Below are 11959 nucleotides of genomic sequence, written 5' to 3' on the forward strand. Positions count from 1 at the left end.
TTGAGCATAACAGTGTTTAACAGTGGCTTTATTAGGTGAATGCTTGAAAGTATTCAACGTGAAATTCAATTTACTTCACATGTTTGCAAACACATTATTAGCAATTCTTAAATATTTCAAATCAACTAATTTGAAGTACAGAAGGCTTGTTCTCTAATAACTCTTCTGAGGTGACACGAAGACTGAAAGAAGCCTATGACTTGAGTCCAGGTCTCTAATGAACAATCACTATATCATCACTGGTGAACTCATATGAGGGACCTTCAAGGTTGAGAGGTGCAGACCCCTTCCTGATCCTGCCAGATGCATCATAGTGTGACCCACGGCAAGGGCAATAATAACCACCAAAATCTCCTGCATTTGCAATGGGTACACAACCAAGATGAGTGCAAACACCTATCAAGACAAACCATTCAGGTTTCTTTACTCATTCTAAATCATGCTGTGAGTCCCTCAACTGGAGTCCTTCAACTGCAGCTTTCTGGTCAATTTCCTTCTTGGTTCTGTGGTGCACAAACAGTGGTTGGCCTCTTCATTTGAAAGCCATGTTCTTGCCCTCTGGAATATCGGATAACTTGATTCCAGTTTTGGACATGGCCAACACATCAGCAGAAGCACTCATGCTGGAAACTAACTGAGAAACGACATTCTTGGCAGCATATGCGACACCCACAGTAGTTGTTGCAGTTACCAAATAGGAGGAACCTTTTGTAGCCTCACTGCTCTCTTTTGAAGACTTTTTACTATCTAACACTTGAGCGCGACGATAGAGAAGTCAGGCACTCTGATGTTCGTATGGGAATAACGAACAGAAGCAGGTACATTGAGGCCCACGGAGGCGACAAAAAGCCGGCCTGCCCGGCCTGGCCACTCGGCGACTCCCAGCACAGGAAGGACTGCTTCACGTCCAGCACTGGCGACTCCGAGGTGGCGGGCACCGCGGCCTGCACTAGTGGCCGACAGGACGGGCGTGAAAGGGCCCGAGCGGGCAGCGACCAACAACATGGTGACAGCAGCTCCTTCCCTTTCCTTTGTTTTTAAAATTGTTTTACCTCCATCTGAAATGATGAAATAACAAAACACTCCCAGAATTTCCATGGCTAATCACACAGTTTATTTCTTGTTCATGCCACAATGTCTATCACAGTTCAGCAAGTGGTTCTGTTCCACACAGTCACTCAGGCACCTGGGCTGACAGAGGTTTTACCAACACCTTCTGACACATACAACTTCACCAGCTGCCAAGGCAGATAGAAAAGTACTGGAGTGTTTTGCACTAGCACTTAAATGTTTCAGTTTAGAAGTGACTCATCATTTCTACCCATTGCTTATTGGCCAGAATTAGTTACATAGCTCTCCCTAAATTCAAGGGAGTAGGGAAGTATAAGTATAATCCTCCCCTGTGCCTGGAAGGAAGAGAACCAGACATGGGAATTTCCTATCACAAGTCTCCTACCCCAGTTGCCCACCAAACAAAATCCTATTCTCCCTCCAATTCTCATCCATCTGAAATGCTGTGAAGCCTTCACTGTCTCTTCCCCACTGACTTCAGGTCCTCTCTGTGCTCCATCAGCCCTCTGTGCAGACCAACAATAAAGCAACTATATATTGGATTGTAATTGTTGGTTTGCATGTCCTGTAGAGGAAAACAGTCATGCCTTTTCACCTTGGTATCCTCAGCATTAACATGGTGCCTCTAACATAGAAAATATTCAATCAATCAACTTTTATTATTTATTGAATTAGTTAATGGACAAATTCCTAAACTTACAACCAAATGTACACAGAACCTTCTTCCATAATACAATTATTCATGTATAATTTCTTGACAATTGAAGTAGAAATTTTTTTCCCTTACTATAGTGAAGCGTTGAATAATACCTTCAAAAATTTTTACATATATTGGCATGAGGAATCCTGTGTCTCAAACAGATTGTCTTATTTCTAATTTATTCCAGAGGCCTGAGTTAACTCTTTATAAAAAACTGATTCTTTCTTAAAATTCTAGGTTACCTTTTTGTAATTGTTTTCTCATGTTGGAGAAGCACATCCTTGTGTAGTTTGTGGTTGTTTTTTATTTGTAAGTTTGTATTATTTCCTTGCATCATTTGTAATATCAAAACACTGTTTTAACACAGGTAGTCCAGAGAGAAGAATAACACCTTAATTGTAGGTGGAATGCATTTTTTATACAGGGCATTTACCAATTTTGTTGATTGTCTGCACTGTACACATGAGTGTGCTTCTTTCTGATATGGCAGAGGAGAAACCTTAAAGGAGCATAAGTCCTCAAAGAGCTCATCATGATGAATATGAGGACAATATGACAGCAAACCACAGAATAGACAATAAAGTCATAGATTACATGTGATTGGCATATGTGTGTTATAAACTCTGAGTCCTCTGAGTTCAGGGTTGGCATTCTCTGGATGCAAAGTAGGTTGGAAGGGAGAGAAACTGGACATAAGGAGACTACTTAGAAAGCCATGTCAGTAGTCCTGTCACAAAATTCAGATCTAAACTAGATTTCACATACCAGAGTACATTGAGGATATTTGACTTGCAGTGAATTGAATTTCTTACATGAGGAAGATATTTTAAGTGTAGTTTTTCTGTATTTAGGTTTATTTTATTCCCATTTTTCACAAAAATTAGTAGTCATGTGTGTATGTATATGTGTGTGTGTAAACTTTTCCGTTTTAGAAGATAGTATTCTTATGAGGAAACTAAAAATTATCTTAAGTTCCTAGATGTTAAAACATCCATTCATTTTTTTTAGCAGGTTAGAGTTTACCATTCTATATTTGTATAGTATTTCTAATTTACTAAGTTACTCTTTAATTGAAAATCATTTTGAATCGGCCGTCAAAGAAACTGTTTTCCAAAATAAATGTGTAAGGCACTGATAACTAGCCCTCATCATCTTTGGGTCAGGTCATTGTGAGACCTGTGTGTAAATGGTGCTATGTTTGTGAGTTCAGTTCCTTTCTGACTGAGCTGGAAATAGACCACTCCCATGCCAGCAAACCAGCCACCTCATAGAGGTATGATATTGACCTGAGATGGGGGATTGGGGTGAGAAAATGTGTGGCTGCATCTTAAACAATTTAGGGTGATGTCAAAGGGAGAACCGCACCATCTTCAGTTAAATGTGTACATATAAATTGTTGTTAATAAGAAGTTAAGCATATTATCTTATTTGCTTGCTAAGGGTAGCAGTAAAATGTTTGTTTGTCGAGGGGGGGGGGAAATACAACCCAAATACATGACCTTATTCCCCTACTTGCAAGAATTTCTTCTCTCCTCCCCCAACATTTTGTGATGTTACCAGAGCTAATGTACGGATTGAAATCATTGTTTTCTAGTTCAATGAAAGAAGTTTAATGATTATGCAGTTGCACTGGCACAAATAAAAAAATCAAACAAACCTGAAACCCAAAAGTCATACTTAATAGAGAAATGAACTCAGAATACTCTTCTGGAAAGAGGAAACTAAAGTTGGAGCGTTTCCATCTCTTTGTAAACAAGACTGTTTTAACACATGTTTGAAAAGTCAGTTACCTATTTCATTATAATTTCTCAATGATGAATGCCCAATTGTTGTGTAAACTGAGAAAGGATTTTGTAACCTGACCGATTGTGGGAAGGGAAATATTTGTTCATAACGTGAAAAGGGGCAGAAAAAAAAAAGGGGGGAAGTGGGGCTTCCCTGGTGGCGCAGTGGTTGAGAGTCCGCCTGCCGATGCAGGAGACGCGCAGTCCGGGAAGATCCCACGGGCCGCGGAGTGGCTGGGCCCGTGAGCCATGGCCGCTGAGCCTGCGCGTCTGGAGCCTGTGCTCCGCAACGGGAGAGGCCACAACAGTGAGGAGCCCGCGTACTGCAAAAAAAAAAAAAAAAAAAAAAAGGGGGAAGTGAAGTGAGATCCAGCCTAAGTTCTGATTGCATAATGATAACAGAAGTAATAGTACAAAGGAAGTATTCACAAAGAGATCAAAGGCTTGCCACAATTATCAGTTGTTCACATATCAAGAACATTGATTTTTAAATAGTCTGTTAACTGTTCCATGGCATTGCCTGGTGTTAGATCAACCTCTTAGAGAAAAATCACACTTTTAAAATAAATACATAAAATGGGTTTGCACAACTATATTGGGAGCTAAAATCAGACAAGAGGTAGACAAAAGAGTTATAGTGTGTCAAAGGGTGAGAATTGGGTCGCAGTAGAACTTCTTCCCATTCACTTCAACTTTTACAAGGTAATGTGGTAAACTGAAAAGACCATGGAACTGACCTGAATCCAAATCCCAGCTCTTCCACTCACTAGCTATATGTCTTTGGGCAAGAGACTTTTCTTCTCTGGGACATATATTTTTTCATCTGTAAAATAGATATAATACCTACCTTTAAGACCCCTGTAAGAATTATAAGTAATGTTTGTTAAGTGGTTAACACTTCATAAGCATTTGATAAACAAAAGCTAGTATTATTTACCTTTCCTTTTCCCCTGTATCTCAAACTGGTCTGGATAATCTCTAATCCTGATTATTCAAACCTCCTAAATATCTCTGAAACCCTCCCAGTTATCTCTGTTACCCACCCCCACCTTTGTCTGCCATCTGGATTCCTTGCCAGTTTTCTAGCAGCAGTCCCTGAATCCAATCTAGAGTGTTTTGTTTTGTTTTGTTTTGTTAAGATTTTGATCCAGTTACTCTCCAGTTTAATACTCATGAATAGTTTCCCATTGTCTTTGGGATTAAGTGCTGAATCTCACAGTTTGGGGGACTAAGCTTCCAGGTCTGGTCCTGCTCACCCCTCCGACTTTCTCTTTGCCACCAGATATCCTAACATTTCTTTCGTTGTCTACATAGTACACTGAGGAAACAGCAGGAATGAAGACAGAAGAGAGTGAGTACGTGGCAAGTATCAGGAATGGTAAAATCTCATCTATGACTAGCAGTAAAGTACATGGCAGATTACTAGGCTAGTACTATTTTTTAGGCTTAATGATCAATTGATGGGTCCGTAACTTGTGGCTCTGTGCTAGAGCACAGTAACTAGAGACTCTTACAGCACAGTATTGCTACCATAGTAGAAATAATTTCTCTTGTGTATGTTAAATAGTATTACTTTTTCTTGGTATGAACCAATTACCTGACTCAAAACACAAAAACAGCAAGACCATAGAGAAAATTAAGTACAAAAGTTAGATGATTTCTGGAGTTTGGATGGTGTCAGGGAACACAGGAAATTATCTTGTTTGATCTATTTTGCAAAGAGTGGGAACTTAAATTACAGGGATATCGAGAGCTAAAAGAAGAGAAAGTGGTCTGGATTAAGCAAACCCAAACCATTTACCATTTTTCAATGACCCATATACCTGAGGGGCCAACAAAATGCCACCTTTGGATTGGGGTCAAGCACTGCTCCTAAGTCAGGGAATGTCACCACAGGGAGCCACTCTGACCTGTGGCCAGGCTGCTGGACTTGCTGGGAGCAGCTGTGTGCTGGTCCTGTTTCACAAGGCTGTTACACACTACATTCGTTGAAGAAGAATTTACTCCACCTTAACCTTTCAACATGTGGGCTCCCCCAGAGAGCCCAGCGGTGTTCCCCACCACCGCCCTCCCAACTGCCCCACCCCTCCAGATTCTCCTAGCAGCCATGCCGCCACAGCAGAGATGAGACTAGGTCCTCTGTACCCCTGCGCCAAACTACACAAGGACAGCATCAGCTGGAGAATGCAGTGAGTGCGGCTGCCCTGACCGTGGTCTCCCAAGGTCCATAATGGCTTCAAGAAAATGGCACTGCTTCACTAACAAGTGAATATTTATACCTTTTGACAAAACTCATGCCAATGCCTCTTTTCATTAATACAGACAATTTTGATTTACCAGTGTCAGTTACTTTCTGAGGTTATCCTATTTTCATACAGTTTTTCCTGTCCCTCATATACTGACACAAATAGATTTTAATTTTGTGCTAATAGAGAAAAACAGGATTGTAGGAACGACAACAAAAAAAGTAATGGGATAGATGATAGCAAAACAAGATTATCAAGACAAAGTGGTCTGTCCATATGGTCTGAGTCACTGAAAACTGAAACACCTAGGCTTACCTCCAGAGTTAATGGTGACCTGAATCATGGAACCAAAGAGCCATTTCCAGGAAAATAGTTTCATCTCTAGGGCTCCCAAGAGCCATCTCACTTCCCACTCTCCAATCCCATTCAGAGCAGGTAAGTGTAGATCAAATGGTGCAGTGGGTATAAATTTGCTATACCATAAATGGGTGCAAGAAACACCACTTTGCTTTATTTTTCTAGATCAAACAAAATTTGTCTCTAAGCCCCACTTCCTCAAATGGTGAGTCAGTGATAGTCTTTTTAAACTTCTTTAGCTAATCCCCTGCCCAGGAGCTTCCAGGCATCTCAAGAAACTACAAAATCCAGAAAACTTGAGGAAGACCTTAGAGTTTCAGTCCATCACTGAGATGTTCATACGGTGGTTATTACCCAAGCTGATGTGGTTCATTTGCAGGCAGAAGCTCCTTTTCAAAGCTTCATCGATTCCCAAGGCAGGGCAATTTGTGTTCAATTTCCCCAGCAACTACATGCCATCCAAGAGACCTCTTGCCATTGCTCTGGGCCCCCCATGGGAGTAGGATGCAGGGCCCTGCCGCTTTTTAAGCCTGCTACCACTATCATCTTAGATCTGGCCAAATTGGCCTCCTCAATACCCCTGGCCTCAGGGAGTCTCCTCCCCAGTTTATCCTCCTTCAATGATATAGTCTCCCAAAGAAAAAACCTGGATGGGACACAGTGTTCCAGGAGCTTGGCAACTTGTGCTTTATTCCAAGGAATATAAATTCTATTCTTGTAAGAGTATTTTTTAGCCTTTTAAAAAAATTAACTAACTATACAATAAAAATGATCCTACCAAAACAACATTGTTCCAAAATACTCTCTCACGTTTCTTTTTATATAGCTTATATGCCATTTTAATGCAGCTCATGAAGCTCAGTGAAAATTAATATTTAACTCCTTTCCATTGAAGCTTAAGAGACCACTGATCTGGGTACAGAAGAGCTGTATAGGAGAAAGATAATTTTAAAGTTAAATGGCAGAATATTTCTACAAATATGGCTGAGTTCATATACACAGAGGGATGTCGAGGACTTCAAAATAATCATCCTTTTTTTTTTAGTGATTCTGCACATTCCTCTGTGTGTGTGTAATTATGTATTACTTTGCTAATTGCAAAAGTAATATATGCTGAAAGAAGAAAACTTGGAAAATGCCAAAATATACAAATTGAGTAAAAATTCTGAAGAGTATTCATAAATAACCACTGTAAACATTCTGGTGTATGTCTTTTAGTTATTTTTCTTACATAATACATTTTTAAACTTTTTTTTGTCATAAAATACATGTATATATTTTTAAAGTCAAATAAAGTGTTATAAGTTTAATGATGAAAAATAGCCCTGGGCTTCCCTGGTGGCGCAGTGGTTGAGAGTCCGCCTGCCGATGCAGGGGACATGGGTTCGTACCCCTGTCCGGGAGGATCCCACATGCCGCAGAGCGGCTGGGCCCGTGAGCCATGGCCGCTGAACCTGCGCGTCCGGAGCCTGTGCTCTGCAACGGGAGAGGCCACAGCAGTGAGAGGCCTGCGTACAGCAAAAAAAAAAAAAATAGCCCTAACCTTTCTCATCCAATTCCCAACACTAGAGGTAATAATCAACTTATTTAGCTATTTTTAGCTTCTTTAGCTATATTCTAGTATTACAGCCATATATCTCAAGAGCATGATTATTCTACTCAGTTTTGATTTTCAGTCATAGACATTTTCTATTTATTTCCACCAAGGAAGATGAAGATTTAGCTCTCTCTCAGCTCCCCTTGCCTTGTTGTTCCCCTTTACAAGCATGCACAAACACTCACAGATGAGTATAATTTGATGGTATAATTTGGTTGTATTTCTATTCTTAAGTTTTTTGGTTTCCTTGGAGTTAATAATTGCCTTATTTTTCTGTTTGCTTAGTTTTCCATGTACTTATTCATGTATTAATTCATTAGCCAAAATCTCAGCCAGAGTTGTCAAACTCCCTTCAATAGGTTCAGACATTCTAGGCCATCTCTTCTGGTTTTCCCCAGGGAGTCCACAGGGACACTTCTCCTTTCACCTCTATAATTGCCCTTCTCCTCTTTCCTGTATTAGAACCCTGTTTCCTAGAACCCACATCTTCTATCTTATTTGCTCCTTTTACTTTTTATTTATTTATTTATTTATTGGCAGCACTGCACGGCTTGTGGGATCTTAGTTCCCCAACCAGGGATTGAACCCGGGCCCCGGCAATGAATGCACCAAGCCCTAAGCACTGCCAGGGTATTCCCAAGAATACATCATTTTGTAATTTCTAGAGACATATGCCTTTTTATAGTACAATTTTTTTTAAGTGGCAAAAAGAACATGTTATTAACAGACCCAAATATCTTTAGTTTCTCTGTAATAAGAAGTCAAAAGCAGATTACCTTAACCTATGTTTGGCATTAATGTTTCAGTATTTTCCCTTATTTGGAAATTATCTAGATATTCAATGAATATCCATCATTTACAGTTAAGGTTATGAAAAGATTTTGGAAACTATTTTTAAGCAGACATATTTTATAGAACATAATGATTGTTGCAAAATTCATTTACAAACTTTTCTCCCACTTACATCCATTTAATTCATGTGTTCTTAACAATTATTCTTGAGTTGCCATGAAAATTTCATGAGATATGAAAAGTTAACCATCATTTTAAGTTATTTTTGTTGTTGACAAACTAGGCAAGTAGCAAAAATCACAGAAGCAAAGAACCCAAACATTTAAACATGGCTTTTTTTCCCCTACCATGTTGACATACATTAAGAAAATCGTTTTTATTGTAACTTTATTTCCTTAGGTTAAATTTATAATTTTATAATCTCAAGCATCTAGTAGAGATAACATAAACTTATTTGACTAGTCTTAATTTATATAAGTGCTTGTATTTTCTTTAAGCCAATTAAATAGAGCTCTTTCACAAGTTTTTAGGAATACTATCCAGAGGGAGAAAAATATCACATATACATAACATACATATATAGATATACATAGACACATAGACAGATGCAATCAGAGATCTTATAGATTTCATTTAAAAATCTTAGCCACATATCAGGTACAGTAGTACAAAACTCACTAGCTTATAAAAGAATAGTTGGATCTAAATGGTGTTTCTGGCAGATTGAACAAGTTAAGTTTACCTGCTCAGATGGCTGAAGCTTTTACCAATATTTGTGGAAAAGACTTTTAAGAATTTTACTTGTCTTTAATACATGATCTTATGGAGGCTGTGGACAAAATTTGGGGCAAGGGAGCTTATGGAAATATAAAATAGCAGTTTGTTTTTAAAACTCTCTCTCTCTCTTTTTTTTTCCCAGTCCCATGGTTGCTTTAGCCAACAATTATCTTTGTTATTTTTTTAATTTTTATTTTTAATAAATTCATTTATTTATTTATTTTTGGCTGCATTGGGTCTTTGTTGCAGCTAGCGGGGGCTACTCTTCATTGAGGTGCGCGGGCTGCTCATTGTTGTGGCTTCTCTTGTTGCGGAGCACGGACTCTAGGCACGCAGGCTTTCGTAGTTGTGGCTCATGGGCTCAGTAGTTGTGGCTCGTGGGCTCTAGACCGCAGGCTCAGTAGTTGTGGCGCACAGGCTTAGTTGCTCGTGGCATGTGGGATCTTCCCGGACCAGGGCTAGAACCTTTGTCCCCTGCATTGGCAGGTGGATTCTTAACCATTGCGCCACCAGGGAAGTCCCAACAATTGTCTCTTTGGATGCTTACATTTCAAAGATATGGTAAGATCAGTATTTCCAAGGAACTGAGAAAGGATTGTAGGTTTTATCTAAGAAGGAACTCGGGCATATTTGCCTATTATCAGAAATCTAGGATAATTACTGTAAAGTTTCTCTTTTCTTTAACGGTAAGATAGGATAGTTCCATGATTTTTTTTTTTTTTTTGTAGTGCCGGCCCAAAATACAGTGAACATCTGGACCTGGTGGGGGTCTGCTTACAGAGTAAGGGACAATAAATCAACTCTTCCTGTGCATTTTCTGAACCTTTGTCAAAGCTATTTCCTGGCTATCAATATTTACGTAAGTTGTACACCTGCTTGAGTGCCACCTGCACTTCTTGACGTTTGTTCTCTGATCTTCTCCTCCTAATCTTGTTAAGGAAGTGGGGTTTTTTTTGTTTTTGTTGTTTGTTTGTTTGTGGTACCGCGGGCCTCACTGCCGCGGCCTCTCCCGTTGCGGAGCACAGGCTCCAGACGCGCAGGCTCAGCGGCCATGGCTTGTGGGCCCAGCCGCTTCGCGGCATGTGGGATCCTCCCGGACCGGGGCACGAACCCGCGTCCCCTGAATCGGCAGGCGGACTCTCAACCACTGCGCCACCAGGGAAGCCCAAGGAAGTGTTTTGTTTTTTTCTCACACTAGCCAAGGTATTCCTCTGTATCTCTCTTCTTTCTTCCTTCCTTTCTTTCTTTTTCTTTTTCTTTCTTTCTTTCTTTCTTTCTTTCTTTCTTTCTTAGTTTCTTCCTTCCTTCTTTCCTTCCTTCCTTCCCTTCTTCCTTCCTTTCTTCCTTTCTTCAATCTGATCTTCCCATAGGTACCAGTAGGATATCTGTTTAAGATGAGGGCTCTCTTAAAAATCCTTTCAGATGTAAAAGTCCAAATCTTTAATATACCTATTTCAGTTGTGACTCCAAACCAGTAAATCTTTTTATGTCTTAAAACCAATTTCAAGGCTTAACCATGGACACAAAAGGTGTCCCCTAAGAAATGTAGCCCTCTCAAGATGCAGAGCCACTCCAGAGCTAGCCTAAGAAAGCAAAGACCTTCATTGTCACAGGTGTCAAAGAAACCTCTATCTCCCACAAAGTGAGACACCTGGAGTCACTGACATACTTATCTGTGTTACCAGAAAGGGGATACTGGGATGAGAATTTTTCCCTCACAAACAAGGCAATGAAGGTAGAGGCGATAAAGGCCCCTTATGGACTGAGACCCTTTATTAAGACAAACTCCCCTGAGAGCCAGCATGGTTGGACAAAGAGAATGTTGCCTGTCACTTCATGTCTCAGGCTTTTAGCTGGCTGACTAGCTGCTGATGCAAGGCTGACAGACAGTCTGCAACCCCCAAGTGGCAGAAACCAGAGGGAATATTCTCACTGGTTACCAAGCCAAGTTCTCAGTGCATAAAATGAGACAAGGAGATTCTCATCTTACGGTTTTTCATCCTTATGACAAATGACACAAAAGACAGAGACAAAGGAAAACATGACTCTTTCTGGGAGGCTAAGAATCAATACCCATAGGTGTTGATTACCAACAACAAAATCACGAAAGTCATGGTTCAAGTTCTACCTTCACAAATGTTTTTCTCCTGCCACTGTGCATTTGGAAAGGAAGGGACAAGGAGAAATGTTTATCCTCCTCTCTTGACTGTGCACTACAGAGATCTGGTAGACTGACATGGTAAGAATTCTTACCTTCTGCTGGTCTGTTTTCAGTTATCCCATATCTAAACTATAGTCTCTAGGGAGAGTGGAGTGTTCCAGCCTTTTACTGTCCCATCACCAGAAACTGTACAGGAGGAAAAATTTGTTTCCTTTTACCCTTTTAGGTTTTTGGCTGGGGCTCTGGAACAAAAGACAGATTAACAAGAGAACAAGTTTATTAATATGTATATCTCATATATACTTATGAGAAATGCAGGGATGAGTAACTCAAAGAGGTGGCTAGAACTTGGACTTACATATCGTCTTAACCAAAGAACAATATATTTTTAGAGGAGCAACAAGCACTAGGCTTCCAAGGGTGGCAAATTGTGGGACGATCAATATATAAGAAACCAATGGAAGATAATAGCTA

At 40.0% G+C, this 11959-nt stretch overlaps 1 pseudogene across 1 annotated transcript; it reads right to left on the reverse strand.

The window, feature by feature from the left end:
• Positions 1–214: 214 nt before the first annotated feature.
• LOC307060454 (cytochrome b-c1 complex subunit Rieske, mitochondrial-like) lies at positions 215–1005 on the reverse strand (annotated as a pseudogene). Its single transcript has one exon. The product of its transcript is annotated as a cytochrome b-c1 complex subunit Rieske, mitochondrial-like (transcript).
• Positions 1006–11959: the final 10954 nt, after the last annotated feature.

This window comes from Hyperoodon ampullatus (genome assembly GCF_949752795.1).
Source record: "Hyperoodon ampullatus genome assembly, chromosome: 11".
NCBI lineage: Eukaryota > Metazoa > Chordata > Mammalia > Artiodactyla > Ziphiidae > Hyperoodon > Hyperoodon ampullatus.